Here is a 16,272-nt window from a genome sequence, read left to right as displayed (position 1 = left end):
CACTCCTGCCAGGACCCTCCTGTGTCACTCCAGCCAGCTCCCCATATGTGTCACTCCTGCCAGGACCCTCCTGTTTCACTCCAGCCAGCTCCCCATATGTGTCACTCCTGCCAGGACCCTCCTGTGTCACTCCAGCCAGCTCCCCCTATGCGTCACTCCTGCCAGGACCCTCCCGTGTCACTCCAGCCAGCTCCCCCTATGTGTCACGCCTGCCAGGACCCTCCTGTGTCACTCCAGCCAGCTCCTCCTATGTGTCACTCCTGCCAGAACCCTCATGTGTTACTCCAGCCAGCTCCCCCTATGTGTTACGCCTGCCAGGACCCTCCTGTTTCACTCCAGCCAGCTCCCCATATGCGTCACTCCTGCCAGGACCCTCCTGTGTCACTCAAGCCAGCTCCCACTATGTGTCACTCCTGCCAGGACCCTCCTGTGTCACTCCTGCCAGCTCCTCCTATGTGTCACTCCTGCCAGCTCCCCCTATGTGTCACTCCTGCCAGGACCCTCCTGTGTCACTCCATCCAGCTCCCCATATGTGTCACTCCTGCCAGGACCCTCCTGTTTCACTCCATCCAGCTCCCCCTATGCGTCACTCCTGCCAGGACCCTCCTGTGTCACTCAAGCCAGCTCCCACTATGTGTCACTCCTGCCAGGACCCTCCTGTGTCACTCCAGCCAGCTCCTCCTATGTGTCACTCCTGCCAGGACCCTCCCGTGTCACTCCAGCCAGCTCCCCCTATGTGTCACGCCTGCCAGGACCCTCCTGTGTCACTCCAGCCAGCTCCTCCTTTGTGTCACTCCTGCCAGAACCCTCATGTGTTACTCCAGCCAGCTCCCCCTATGTGTTACGCCTGCCAGGACCCTCCTGTTTCACTCCAGCCAGCTCCCCATATGTGTCACTCCTGCCAAGACCCTCCTGTGTCACTCCAGCCAGCTCCCCATATGTGTCACTCCTGCCAGGACCCTCCTGTGTCACTCCAGCCAGCTCCCCATATGTGTCACTCCTGCCAGGACCCTCCTGTGTCACTCCAGCCAGCTCCCCCTATGCGTCACTCCTGCCAGGACCCTCCCGTGTCACTCCAGCCAGCTCCCCCTATGTGTCACGCCTGCCAGGACCCTCCTGTTTCACTCCAGCCAGCTCCCCATATGTGTCACTTCTGCCAGGACCCTCCTGTTTCACTCCATCCAGCTCCCCATATGTGTCACTCCTGCCAGGACCCTCCTGTTTCACTCCATCCAGCTCCCCCTATGCGTCACTCCTGCCAGGACCCTCCTGTGTCACTCAAGCCAGCTCCCACTATGTGTCACTCCTGCCAGGACCCTCCCGTGTCACTCCAGCCAGCTCCTCCTATGTGTCACTCCTGCCAGCTCCCCCTATGTGTCACTCCTGCCAGGACCCTCCTGTGTCACTCCATCCAGCTCCCCATATGTGTCACTCCTGCCAGGACCCTCCTGTTTCACTCCATCCAGCTCCCCCTATGCGTCACTCCTGCCAGGACCCTCCTGTGTCACTCAAGCCAGCTCCCACTATGTGTCACTCCTGCCAGGACCCTCCTGTGTCACTCCAGCCAGCTCCTCCTATGTGTCACTCCTGCCAGGACCCTCCTGTGTCACTCCAGCCAGCTCCTCCTATGTGTCACTCCTGCCAGCACCCTCCTGTGTCACTCCATCCAGCTCCTCCTATGTGTCACTCCTGCCAGAACCCTCCTGTTTCACTCCATCCAGCTCCTCCTATGTGTCACTCCTGCCCGGACCCTCCTGTTTCACTCTAGCCAGCTCCCCATATGTGTCACTCCTGCCAGCACCCTCCTGTTTCACTCCATCCAGCTCCCCCTATGTGTCACTCCTGCCAGCTCCCTCCTGTGTTACTCCAGCCAGCTCCCCCTATGTGTCACTCCTGCCAGGACCCTCCTGTGTCACTCCAGCCAGCTCCCCCTATGTGTCACTCCTTCCAGGACCCTCCTGTCACTCCAGCCAGCTCCCCCTATGTGTCACTCCTGCCAGGACCCTCCTGTGTCACTCCTGCCAGCTCCCCATATGTGTCACTCCTGCCAGGACCCTCCTGTGTCACTCCAGCCAGCTCCCCCTATGTGTCACTCCTGCCAGAACCCTCCTGTGTCACTCCATCCAGCTCCCCCTATGTGTCACTCCAGCCAGGACCCTCCTGTGTCACTCCTGCCAGCTCCCCCATGTGTCACTCCTGCCAGGACCCTCCATGTGTCACTCCACCCAGCTCCCCCTATGTGTCACTCCTGCCAGGACCCTCCTGTGTCACTCCAGCCAGCTCTTCCTATGTGTCACTCCTGCCCGGACCCTCCTGTGTCACTCCAGCCAGCTCCCCCTATGTGTCACTCCAGCCAGGACCCTCCTGTTTCACTCCAGCCAGCTCCCCATATGTGTCACTCCTGCCAGGACCCTCCTGTTTCACTCCAGCCAGCTCCCCCTATGTGTCACTCCTGCCAGGACCCTCCTGTGTCACTCCAGCCAGCTCCCCCTATGCGTCACTCCTGCCAGGACCCTCCTGTGTCACTCCAGCCAGCTCTCCCATGTGTCACTCCTGCCAGGACCCTCCTGTTTCACTCCAGCCAGCTCCCCCTATGTGTCACTCCTCCCAGGACCCTCCTGTGTCACTCCAGCCAGCTCCCCCTATGTGTCACTCCTGCCAGGACCCTCCTGTGTCACTCCAGCCCGCTCCCTCTATGTGTCACTCCTGCCAGGACCCTCCTGTTTCACTCCATCCAGCTCCCCATATGTGTCACTCCTGCCAGGACCCTCCTGTGTCACTCCAGCCAGCTCCCCCTATGTGTCACTCCTGCCAGGACCCTCCTGTGTCACTCCAGCCAGCTCCCCCTATGTGTCACTCCTGCCACAACCCTCCAGTGTCACTGCAGCCTGCTCCCCCTATGTGTCACTCCTGCCAGGACCCTCCTGTGTCACTCCAGCCAGCTCCCCCTATGCATCACTCCTGCCAGAACCCTCCTGTGTCACTCCATCCAGCTCCTCCGATGTGTCACTCCTGCCAGAACCCTCCTGTGTCACTCCATCCAGCTACTCCTATGTGTCACTCCTGCCAGAACCCTCATGTGTTACTCCAGCCAGCTCCCCCTATGTGTCACGCCTGCCAGGACCCTCCTGTGTCACTCCAGCCAGCTCCCCATATGTGTCACTCCTGCCAGGACCCTCCTGTGTCACTCCTGCCAGCTCCCCATATGTGTCACTCCTGCCAGGACCCTCCTGTTTCACTCCAGCCAGCTCCCCATATGTGTCACTCCTGCCAGGACCCTCCTGTGTCACTCCAGCCAGCTCCCCCTATGTGTCACGCCTGCCAGGACCCTCCTGTGTCACTCCATCCAGCTCCTCCTATGTGTCCCTCCTGCCAGAACCCTCCTGTTTCACTCCATCCAGCTCCTCCTATGTGTCACTCCTGCCCGAACCCTCCTGTTTCACTCCAGCCAGCTCCCCATATGTGTCACTCCTGCCAGCACCCTCCTGTTTCACTCCATCCAGCTCCCCCTATGTGTCACTCCTGCCAGCTCCCTCCTGTGTTACTCCAGCCAGCTCCCCCTATGTGTCACTCCTGCCAGGACCCTCCTGTGTCACTCCAGCCAGCTCCCCCTATGTGTCACTCCTGCCAGGACCCTCCTGTCACTCCAGCCAGCTCCCCCTATGTGTCACTCCTGCCAGGACCCTCCTGTGTCACTCCAGCCAGCTCCCCATATGTGTCACTCCTGCCAGGACCCTCCTGTGTCACTCCAGCCAGCTCCCCCTATGTGTAACTCCTGCCAGAACCCTCCTGTGTCACTCCATCCAGCTCCCCCTATGTGTCATCCAGCCAGGACCCTCCTGTGTCACTCCAGCCAGCTCCCCCATGTGTCACTCCTGCCAGGACCCTCCTGTGTCACTCCACCCAGCTCCCCCTATGCGTCACTCCTGCCAGGACCCTCCTGTGTCACTGCAGCCAGCTCCCCCTATGTGTCACTCCTGACAGGACCCTCCTGTGTTACTCCAGCCAGCTCCCCCTTTGTGTCACTCCAGCCAGGACCCTCCTGTGTTACTCCAGCCAGCTCCTCCTATGTGTCACTCCTGCCAGCTCCCCATATGTGTCACTCCTGCCGGGACCCTCCTGTGTCACTCCAGCCAGCTCCCCCTATGTGTCACTCCTGCCAGGATCCTCCTGTGTCACTCCAGCCAGCTCCCTCTATGTGTCACTCCTGCCAGGACCCTCCTGTTTCACTCCATCCAGCTCCCCATAAGTGTCACTCCTGCCAGGACCCTCCTGTGTCACTCCAGCCAGCTCCCCCTATGTGTCACTCCTCCCAGGACCCTCCTGTGTCACTCCAGCCAGCTCCCCCTATGTGTCACTCCTGCCAGGACGCTCCTGTGTCACTCCAGCCAGCTCCGCCTATGTGTCACTCCTGCCAGGACCCTCCTGTGTCACTCCAGCCAGCTCCCCCTATGCGTCACTCCTGCCAGAACCCTCCTGTGTCACTCCATCCAGCTCCTCCTATGTGTCACTCCTGCCAGAACCCTCCTGTGTCACTCCAGCCAGCTCCCCCTATGTGTCACGCCTGCCAGGAACCTCCTGTGTCACTCCAGCCAGCTCCCCATATGTGTCACTCCTGCCAGGACCCTCCTGTTTCACTCCAGCCAGCTCCCCATATGTGTCACTCCTGCCAGGACCCTCCTGTGTCACTCCAGCCAGCTCCCCATATGTGTCACTCCTGCCAGGACCCTCCTGTTTCACTCCAGCCAGCTCCCCATATGTGTCACTCCTGCCAGGACCCTCCTGTGTCACTCCAGCCAGCTCCCCCTATGTGTCACTCCTGCAGCCAATACCCTCCTGTGTCACTCCAGCCAGCTCCTCCTATGTGTCACTCCTGCCCGGGCCCTCCAGTTTCACTCCAGCCAGCTCCCCATATGTGTCACTCCTGCCAGGACCTCCCTGTTTCACTCCAGCCAGCTCCCCATATGTGTCACTCCTGACAGGACCCTCATGTGTCACTCCAGCCAGCTCCCTTTATGTGTCACTCCAGCCAGGACCCTCCTGTGTCCCTCCAGCCAGCTCCCCCTATGTGTCACTCCTGACATGACCCTCATGTGTCACTCCAGCCAGCTCCCCCTATGTGTCACTCCAGCCAGGACCCTCCTGTGTCACTCCAGCCAGCTCCCCCATGTGTCATTCCTGCCAGGACCCTCCTGTGTCACTCCAGCCAGCTCCCCCTATGTGTCACTCCTGACAGGACCCTCATGTGTCACTCCAGCCAGATCCCCCTATGTGTCACTCCTGCCAGGACCATCCTGTGTCACTCCAGCCAGCTCCCCCATGTGTCACTCCTTCTACCACCCTCCTATATCACTCCAGCCAGCTCCCCATATATGTCACTCCTGCCAGGACCCTCCTGTGTCACTCCATCCAGCTCCTCCTATGTGTCACTCCTGCCAGAACCCTCCTGTGTCACTCCATCCAGCTCCTCCTATGTGTCACTCCTGCCAGAACCCTCATGTGTTACTCCAGCCAGTTCCCCCTATGTGTCACGCCTGCCAGGACCCTCCTGTGTCACTCCAGCCAGCTCCCCATATGTGTCACTCCTGCCAGGACCCTCCTGTTTCACTCCAGCCAGCTCCCCATATGTGTCACTCCTGCCAGGACCCTCCTGTGTCACTCCAGCCAGCTCCCCATATGTGTCACTCCTGCCAGGACCCTCCTGTTTCACTCCAGCCAGCTCCCCATATGTGTCACTCCTGCCAGGACCCTCCTGTGTCACTCCAGCCAGCTCCCCCTATGCGTCACTCCTGCCAGGACCCTCCCGTGTCACTCCAGCCAGCTCCCCCTATGTGTCACGCCTGCCAGGACCCTCCTGTGTCACTCCAGCCAGCTCCTCCTATGTGTCACTCCTGCCAGAACCCTCATGTGTTACTCCAGCCAGCTCCCCCTATGTGTTACGCCTGCCAGGACCCTCCTGTTTCACTCCAGCCAGCTCCCCATATGTGTCACTCCTGCCAGGACCCTCCTGTGTCACTCCAGCCAGCTCCCCATATGTGTCACTCCTGCCAGGACCCTCCTGTTTCACTCCAGCCAGCTCCCCATATGTGTCACTCCTGCCAGGACCCTCCTGTGTCACTCCAGCCAGCTCCCCCTATGCGTCACTCCTGCCAGGACCCTCCCGTGTCACTCCAGCCAGCTCCCCCTATGTGTCACGCCTGCCAGGACCCTCCTGTTTCACTCCAGCCAGCTCCCCATATGTGTCACTTCTGCCAGGACCCTCCTGTTTCACTCCATCCAGCTCCCCATATGTGTCACTCCTGCCAGGACCCTCCTGTTTCACTCCATCCAGCTCCCCCTATGCGTCACTCCTGCCAGGACCCTCCTGTGTCACTCAAGCCAGCTCCCACTATGTGTCACTCCTGCCAGGACACTCCTGTGTCACTCCAGCCAGCTCCTCCTATGTGTCACTCCTGCCAGCTCCCCCTATGTGTCACTCCTGCCAGGACCCATATGTGTCACTCCATCCAGCTCCCCATATGTGTCACTCCTGCCAGGACCCTCCTGTTTCACTCCATCCAGCTCCCCCTATGCGTCACTCCTGCCAGGACCCTCCTGTGTCACTCAAGCCAGCTCCCACTATGTGTCACTCCTGCCAGGACCCTCCTGTGTCACTCCAGCCAGCTCCTCCTATGTGTCACTCCTGCCAGGACCCTCCTGTGTCACTCCAGCCAGCTCCTCCTATGTGTCACTCCTGCCAGGACCCTCCTGTGTCACTCCAGCCAGCTCCCCATATGTGTCACTCCTGCCAGGACCCTCCTGTTTCACTCCATCCAGCTCCCCATATGTGTCACTCCTGCCAGGACCCTCCTGTGTCACTCCAGCCAGCTCCCCCTATGCGTCACTCCTGCCAGGACCCTCCTGTGTCACTCAAGCCAGCTCCCACTATGTGTCACTCCTGCCAGGACCCTCCTGTGTCACTCCAGCCAGCTCCTCCTATGTGTCACTCCTGCCAGGACCCTCCTGTGTCACTCCAGCCAGCTCCTCCTATGTGTCACTCCTGCCAGCACCCTCCTGTGTCACTCCATCCAGCTCCTCCTATGTGTCACTCCTGCCAGAACCCTCCTGTTTCACTCCATCCAGCTCCTCCTATGTGTCACTCCTGCCCGGACCCTCCTGTTTCACTCCAGCCAGCTCCCCATATGTGTCACTCCTGCCAGCACCCTCCTGTTTCACTCCATCCAGCTCCCCCTATGTGTCACTCCTGCCAGCTCCCTCCTGTGTTACTCCAGCCAGCTCCCCCTATGTGTCACTCCTGCCAGGACCCTCCCGTGTCACTCCAGCCAGCTCCCCCTATGTGTCACGCCTGCCAGGACCCTCCTGTTTCACTCCAGCCAGCTCCCCATATGTGTCACTTCTGCCAGGACCCTCCTGTTTCACTCCATCCAGCTCCCCATATGTGTCACTCCTGCCAGGACCCTCCTGTTTCACTCCATCCAGCTCCCCCTATGCGTCACTCCTGCCAGGACCCTCCTGTGTCACTCAAGCCAGCTCCCACTATGTGTCACTCCTGCCAGGACCCTCCTGTGTCACTCCAGCCAGCTCCTCCTATGTGTCACTCCTGCCAGCTCCCCCTATGTGTCACTCCTGCCAGGACCCATATGTGTCACTCCATCCAGCTCCCCATATGTGTCACTCCTGCCAGGACCCTCCTGTTTCACTCCATCCAGCTCCCCCTATGCGTCACTCCTGCCAGGACCCTCCTGTGTCACTCAAGCCAGCTCCCACTATGTGTCACTCCTGCCAGGACCCTCCTGTGTCACTCCAGCCAGCTCCTCCTATGTGTCACTCCTGCCAGGACCCTCCTGTGTCACTCCAGCCAGCTCCTCCTATGTGTCACTCCTGCCAGCACCCTCCTGTGTCACTCCATCCAGCTCCTCCTATGTGTCACTCCTGCCAGAACCCTCCTGTTTCACTCCATCCAGCTCCTCCTATGTGTCACTCCTGCCCGGACCCTCCTGTTTCACTCCAGCCAGCTCCCCATATGTGTCACTCCTGCCAGCACCCTCCTGTTTCACTCCATCCAGCTCCCCCTATGTGTCACTCCTGCCAGCTCCCTCCTGTGTTACTCCAGCCAGCTCCCCCTATGTGTCACTCCTGCCAGGACCCTCCTGTGTCACTCCAGCCAGCTCCCCCTATGTGTCACTCCTTCCAGGACCCTCCTGTCACTCCAGCCAGCTCCCCCTATGTGTCACTCCTGCCAGGACCCTCCTGTGTCACTCCTGCCAGCTCCCCATATGTGTCACTCCTGCCAGGACCCTCCTGTGTCACTCCAGCCAGCTCCCCCTATGTGTCACTCCTGCCAGAACCCTCCTGTGTCACTCCATCCAGCTCCCCCTATGTGTCACTCCAGCCAGGACCCTCCTGTGTCACTCCAGCCAGCTCCCCCATGTGTCACTCCTGCCAGGACCCTCCTGTGTCACTCCACCCAGCTCCCCCTATGCGTCACTCCTGCCAGGACCCTCCTGTGTTACTCCTGCCAGCTCCCCCTATGTGTTACGCCTGCCAGGACCCTCCTGTTTCACTCCAGCCAGCTCCCCATATGTGTCACTCCTGCCAGGACCCTCCTGTGTCACTCCAGCCAGCTCCTCCTATGTGTCACTCCTGCCAGGACCCTCCTGTGTCACTCCAGCCAGCTCCTCCTATGTGTCACTCCTGCCAGCACCCTCCTGTGTCACTCCATCCAGCTCCTCCTATGTGTCACTCCTGCCAGAACCCTCCTGTTTCACTCCATTCAGCTCCTCCTATGTGTCACTCCTGCCCGGACCCTCCTGTTTCACTCCAGCCAGCTCCCCATATGTGTCACTCCTGCCAGCACCCTCCTGTTTCACTCCATCCAGCTCCCCCTATGTGTCACGCCTGCCAGGAATCGGAGGATGATAGCGAAGAAATGACGGTGCCGGAGGAGACTGCTCCCTCTAGCATCCAGAGGTGCGGTCCCTGCCAGGACCCTCCTGTGTCACTCCAGCCAGCTCCCCCATGTGTCACTCCTGCCAGGACCCTCCTGTGTCACTCCACCCAGCTCCCCCTATGCGTCACTCCTGCCAGGACCCTCCTGTGTTACTCCAGCCAGCTCCCCATATGTGTCACTCCTGCCAGGACCCTCCTGTGTCACTCCAGCCAGCTCCCCATATGTGTCACTCCTGCCAGGACCCTCCTGTTTCACTCCAGCCAGCTCCCCATATGTGTCACTCCTGCCAGGACCCTCCTGTGTCACTCCAGCCAGCTCCCCCTATGCGTCACTCCTGCCAGGACCCTACCGTGTCACTCCAGCCAGCTCCCCCTATGTGTCACGCCTGCCAGGACCCTCCTGTTTCACTCCAGCCAGCTCCCCATATGTGTCACTTCTGCCAGGACCCTCCTGTTTCACTCCATCCAGCTCCCCATATGTGTCACTCCTGCCAGGACCCTCCTGTTTCACTCCATCCAGCTCCCCCTATGCGTCACTCCTGCCAGGACCCTCCTGTGTCATTCAAGCCAGCTCCCACTATGTGTCACTCCTGCCAGGACCCTCCTGTGTCACTCCAGCCAGCTCCTCCTATGTGTCACTCCTGCCAGCTCCCCCTATGTGTCACTCCTGTGGGGCTGGTCTCTTCAAAGTGCTGCTGGGATTTCTAACAGGAGCTGGAAGCCGAGTGAAAAGGAGGAGCAGTGAGCTGGTACAACTGCAACTGCTAAGTGGAGTATAGGTGCCGCAGGTGAGAGCACTACGGCTGCATAAAAGTGAAGGACCAAGAACCGCACAAAGATAGATAAGTATAAGCCAGCTTAATTATTGTATAAGTGATATTGCTTGTCTTCTATTTTTTATTTTTGCTGCTTTTTCTTTGAGTGTAACAGGGAGTTAGACCTTGCAAACAATATGGGAGGGGCTGTGATTGAGGACCTCACTCAGTGCATGTCGTGCAAGATGTATGCACACCTGGAGCTACCGGCCCAGTGTGAATACATCTGCACGAGGTGTGTGCGAACTGTTGCCCTGGAAGCCCAGGTAACTGATCTAGAGCAAACGGTTACGCGACTGAGGGAGATTCACAATCTCGAGCGTAGTTTAGACAGAACGGTGGAGGAGTTGCGGGAGGGGTCACTGGTAGAAGAGGATGATGATCAGGTAGCCAGTTGGGTCACAGTTAGAAGGAAGAATAAGAGGGGGAGGCACGACATCTCCGAACTATCAAACCCGAACAAATTTGCCCGATTGGACGAGGAATCGGAGGATGATAGCGAAGAAATGACGGTGCCGGAGGAGACTGCTCCCTCTAGCATCCAGAGGTACGGTCCCTCTGGCGCGGTTGGGATAAAAGATAGAGAGGTACCTAGTCAAATGGTGGTGGTAGGGGATTCTATCATCAGGAAGGCAGATAGGGCAATCTGCTACCGGGATCGTGATCGCCGGTCAGTCTGTTGTCTCCCGGGTGCTCGGGTACGGCACATCGCGGACCGGGTAGATAGATTGTTGGGAGGGGCTGGCAAAGACCCGGCGGTCTTGGTGCACGTTGGCACCAATGACAAAGTTAGCGGAAGGTGGGATGTCCTTAAAAAAGACTATAGGGACTTAGGAAAGAAACTGAAGGCAAGGACATCTAAGGTAATATTCTCGGAATTATTACCCGTGCCACGCGCTAGTCCAGGGAGGCAGAGGGAGATTAGGGAGGTAAATGTGTGGCTTAGGGATTGGTGCAGGAAAGAGGGGTTTGTGTTCCTGGAACACTGGGCAGACTTCTCAGTCAGACGCCATCTCTTTTGTCGTGACGGATTGCACCTGACTGAGGAGGGGGCAGCGGTGCTGGGGGGAAGGATGGTTAGAAGGTTGGAGGAGATTTTAAACTAGGAGCCTGGGGGGAGGGTTTAGCTAAAAACTACGGGTCATGCAGTGAGAATAGTGGGGATGGCGGTAGTAAACAAAATGGGGGAGAAGTTGGGGGGAGGGTAAGAGCAGGCAGTAAGGTTATTAACATGGGTACTAAAAGGGATTTTACCAAAGCACTAACCAATGACGATTACAGGTCATCCTTGCCACATAAGGTGAAAGATGTCCCTAATGCAAGGGAAAATACTTATCTTAGTTGTATGTATGTAAACGCCAGAAGCATTACTGGTAAAAAGGGTGAACTAGAAATACTTTCAGCAAGCAAACAGTATGATATTATAGGCATTACTGAAACTTGGTGGGATGAATCTCATGATTGGACAGTCAATCTAGAGGGCTATACACTGTTTAGGAGAGACAGACTAAATAAAAAGGGTGGAGGGGTGTGTCTGTACGTAAAGCCGTTTTTAAAACCTAATATATGGGAAGATACTCAGAAGGGTACTGTAGACACTGTTGAGACACTATGGGTAGAAATTGCATGCGGGGAAAAAGGAACAAAAAAGTTAGTATTGGGTGTATGCTATAGGCCGCCTGGTATCAACGCATCTGATGATGAATTGTTACTAAAGCAAATTGAAAAAGCAGCAGGAGTAGGAGACATAGTAGTGATGGGAGATTTTAACTATCCAGAGATAAACTGGAAAAACGATTCATGTGATACTGCTAGGGGCAGTATGTTTTTAAACACACTAAATGATAACTACCTAGTCCAACTAATTGAGGAACCAACTAGGTACAATGCAATCTTAGACCTGGTATTAACAAACAATCAGGATTTGGTATCGGGTATTATAGTAGGGGAACCCATAGGAAACAGCGACCATAATATGGTCACATTCAATATCAGTTTCTACAAACAGCCCTATACTGGCTCAACTAGGACTTTAAATTTTAGCAAAGCAAATTTTGAAATGATGAGGGTATTTTTCAGGGATATTGAATGGGAAGGTTTGTTTTTAGGAAAAAATACTACGGAGAAATGGGAGGTACTAAAATTCCTGCTAGCTAAAAATACACTCAAATATATTCCTATGAGTAGCAAAAAAGGGAATAAAAATCATAAACCGATGTGGCTTAACAAAAAGATTAAGGAACTTATGGGCAAGAAAAGGCGAGCATTTAAAGAATACAAATCTGACGGGGAAGCAGAGTCATTTCAGCACTATAAGGAATGTAACAAAAATTGCAAAAAGGAAATAAGAGCGGCTAAAGTAGAAACTGAAAAACTAGTAGCAAAGGAAAGCAAAGCAAATCCCAAAAAATTCTTTAAATACATCAATAGCAAGAGATTAAAAAAGGAGAGTATAGGCCCTTTGAAGGACACGTTGGGAGTCTTAAGCAAAAATGATAATGACATAGCGAACACACTAAATGAGTTTTTTTCAACAGTATTCACTAGAGAGGACCCAATTCAGGGACTGACACACAATCTCAATAAGGACAATATCACACTGATAGGTACTTATTTAAGCGAGGAAGTAGTCTGTCACCGATTAAAACATTTAAAGATTAATAAATCACCAGGGCCCGATGGTATTCATCCAAGGGTTCTAATGGAGCTTCACTCTGAACTGGCAAAACCGCTATCTCTGATCTTTGAGGATTCAGTTATATCAGGTATGGTTCCCAAAGACTGGCGTATAGCGGAAGTAGTGCCTATATTCAAAAAGGGAAGTAAAGCTGAACCAGGTAATTATAGACCAGTTAGTCTTACATCTATAGTGGGGAAAGTATTGGAAGGTATTCTAAGAGATAGTATTCAGAAGTTCCTTGAAACCAATAAGGTCATTAAAAGGAATCAACATGGGTTTATGAAGGACAGATCCTGTCAAACCAACTTACTTGGCTTTTATGAAACAGTAAGCGCAAACCTAGATCAGGGTAAAGACGTGGATGTAATCTTTTTAGACTTTGCCAAAGCGTTTGATACTGTACCACACATGAGACTTATATACAAGCTACAAGAATCAGGGCTAGGAAGCACAATATGCACTTGGGTCAAAAACTGGTTAGATAATAGGAAGCAGCGCGTTGTGGTTAATGGATATTTTTCAACTTGGACTGAAGTGCTAAGTGGTGTGCCGCAAGGCTCAGTATTAGGACCGCTATTGTTCAATATTTTCATTAACGACCTAACAGAAGGTCTAGAGAGCATGGTGTCAATTTTTGCAGATGATACCAAATTGTGTAAGGCTATAAATACAGAGGAGGATGCCGAGTCTCTTCAGAACGACTTAGTTAAATTAGAAGCATGGGCAGCCAAATGGAGAATGCGCTTCAACACAGACAAGTGTAAGGTAATGCACTGTGGTAACAAGAACAAAAATTACACCTACCTACTAAATGGGGTAAAACTAGGGGATTCTGTACTGGAAAAGGACTTAGGTGTCCTCATAGATAGCAAGCTAAGCAGTAGTACCCAAAGTAGGACTGCAGCAAAGAAGGCTAATAAGATATTAGCATGCATAAAACGGGGTATTGATGCTAGGGACGAGAGTATTATACTCCCATTATATAAATCACTAGTGAGGCCACACCTTGAATACTGTGTACAGTTCTGGGCACCGTACTACAAAAAGGATATCCTGGAGCTTGAAAAGGTACAAAGGAGGGCGACCAAACTAATTAAGGGCATGGAGACGATGGAATACAAGGAAAGGCTTGAAAGACTAGGCATGTTTACATTGGAAAAGCGGAGACTAAGAGGGGATATGATCAACATCTACAAATATATAAGGGGACAATACTCAGAGCTTGCGCGGGACCTGTTTTTGGTTAGATCAACACAGAGGACTCGTGGACACTCGCTCAGGTTAGAGGAGAGGAGATTCCGCACAATACGGCGTAAAGGCTTTTTCACGGTAAGGACAATACGTGTTTGGAATTCCCTGCCCGAGGGAGTTGTAATGGCGGAATCTGTCAACACCTTTAAGAATGGGTTAGATAAATTCCTATTGGATAAGGATATCCAGGGGTATGGTGCATAGTCATGCATTATAGTTACTATTTTGTAGTGATGAGCGAGGTTCGGTTTTACTTGGTTTTACTCGGTTTTACTCGGTTCTCAAAACGGCATCTTATTGGCTATCCAAAACACGTGACATCCGTGAGCCAATAAGATGCCGTTTTGAGAACCGAGTAAAACCGAGTAAAACCGAACCCGCTCATCACTACTATTTAGTCAAATCATCATGCAGAGGACACCACAAATAGGTTGAACTCGATGGACAATTGTCTTTTTTCAACCTCAGATACTATGTTACTATGTTACTATGTTACTCCTGCCAGGACCCTCCTGTGTCACTCCATCCAGCTCCCCATATGTGTCACTCCTGCCAGGACCCTCTTGTTTCACTCCATCCAGCTCCCCCTATGCGTCACTCCTGCCAGGACCCTCCTGTGTCACTCAAGCCAGCTCCCACTATGTGTCACTCCTGCCAGGACCCTCCTGTGTCACTCCATCCAGCTCCTCCGATGTGTCACTCCTGCCAGGACCCTCCTGTGTCACTCCATCCAGCTCCTCCTATGTGTCACTCCTGCCATAACCCTCCTGTTTCACTCCATCCAGCTCCTCCTATGTGTCACTCCTGCCCGGACCCTCCTGTTTCACTCCACCCAGCTCCCCCTATGCGTCACTCCTGCCAGGACCCTCCTGTGTCACTGCAGCCAGCTCCCCATATGTGTCACTCCTGCCAGCACCCTCCTGTTTCACTCCATCCAGCTCCCCCTATGTGTCACTCCTGCCAGCTCCCTCCTGTGTTACTCCAGCCAGCTCCCCCTATGTGTCACTCCTGCCAGGACCCTCTTGTTTCACTCCATCCAGCTCCCCCTATGCGTCACTCCTGCCAGGACCCTCCTGTGTCACTCAAGCCAGCTCCCACTATGTGTCACTCCTGCCAGGACCCTCCTGTGTCACTCCAGCCAGCTCCTCCTATGTGTCACTCCTGCCAGGACCCTCCTGTGTCACTCCAGCCAGCTCCTCCTATGTGTCACTCCTGCCAGCACCCTCCTGTGTCACTCCATCCAGCTCCCCCTATGTGTTACTCCTGCCATAACCCTCCTGTTTCACTCCATCCAGCTCCTCCTATGCATCACTCCTGCCAGAACCCTCCTGTGTCACTCCATCCAGCTCCTCCGATGTGTCACTCCTGCCAGGACCCTCCTGTGTCACTCCATCCAGCTCCTCCTATGTGTCACTCCTGCCATAACCCTCCTGTTTCACTCCATCCAGCTCCTCCTATGTGTCACTCCTGCCCGGACCCTCCTGTTTCACTCCACCCAGCTCCCCCTATGCGTCACTCCTGCCAGGACCCTCCTGTGTCACTGCAGCCAGCTCCCCATATGTGTCACTCCTGCCAGCACCCTCCTGTTTCACTCCATCCAGCTCCCCCTATGTGTCACTCCTGCCAGCTCCCTCCTGTGTTACTCCAGCCAGCTCCCCCTATGTGTCACTCCTGCCAGGACCCTCCTGTGTCACTCCAGCCAGCTCCCCCTATGTGTCACTCCTTCCAGGACCCTCCTGTCACTCCAGCCAGCTCCCCCTATGTGTCACTCCTGCCAGGACCCTCCTGTGTCACTCCAGCCAGCTCCCCATATGTGTCACTCCTGCCAGGACCCTCCTGTGTCACTCCAGCCAGCTCCCCCTATGTGTCACTCCTGCCAGAACCCTCCTGTGTCACTCCATCCAGCTCCCCCTATGTGTCACTCCAGCCAGGACCCTCCTGTGTCACTCCAGCCAGCTCCCCCATGTGTCACTCCTGCCAGGACCCTCCTGTGTCACTCCACCCAGCTCCCCCTATGCGTCACTCCTGCCAGGACCCTCCTGTGTCACTCCAGCCAGCTCCCCCTATGTGTCACTCCTGACAGGACCCTCCTGTGTTACTCCAGCCAGCTCCCCCTATGTGTCACTCCAGCCAGGACCCTCCTGTGTCACTCCAGCCAGCTCCTCCTATGTGTCACTCCTGCCAGCTCCCCATATGTGTCACTCCTGCCAGGACCCTCCTGTGTCACTCCAGCCAGCTCCCCCTATGTGTCACTCCTGCCAGGATCCTCCTGTGTCACTCCAGCCAGCTCCCTCTATGTGTCACTCCTGCCAGGACCCTCCTGTTTCACTCCATCCAGCTCCCCATATGTGTCACTCCTGCCAGGACCCTCCTGTGTCACTCCAGCCAGCTCCCCCTATGTGTCACTCCTGCCAGCTCCCCCTATGTGTCACTCCTGCCAGGACCCTCCTGTGTCACTCCAGCCAGCTCCCCCTATGTGTCACTCCTGCCAGGACCCTCCTGTGTCACTCCAGCCAGCTCCCCCTATGTGTCACTCCTGCCAGGACCCTCCTGTGTCACTCCAGCCAGCTCCCCCTA

This window comes from Pseudophryne corroboree, chromosome 2, assembly GCF_028390025.1.
Source record: "Pseudophryne corroboree isolate aPseCor3 chromosome 2, aPseCor3.hap2, whole genome shotgun sequence".
Lineage (NCBI taxonomy): Eukaryota > Metazoa > Chordata > Amphibia > Anura > Myobatrachidae > Pseudophryne > Pseudophryne corroboree.
Note: the sequence above shows the minus strand (reverse complement) of the source record.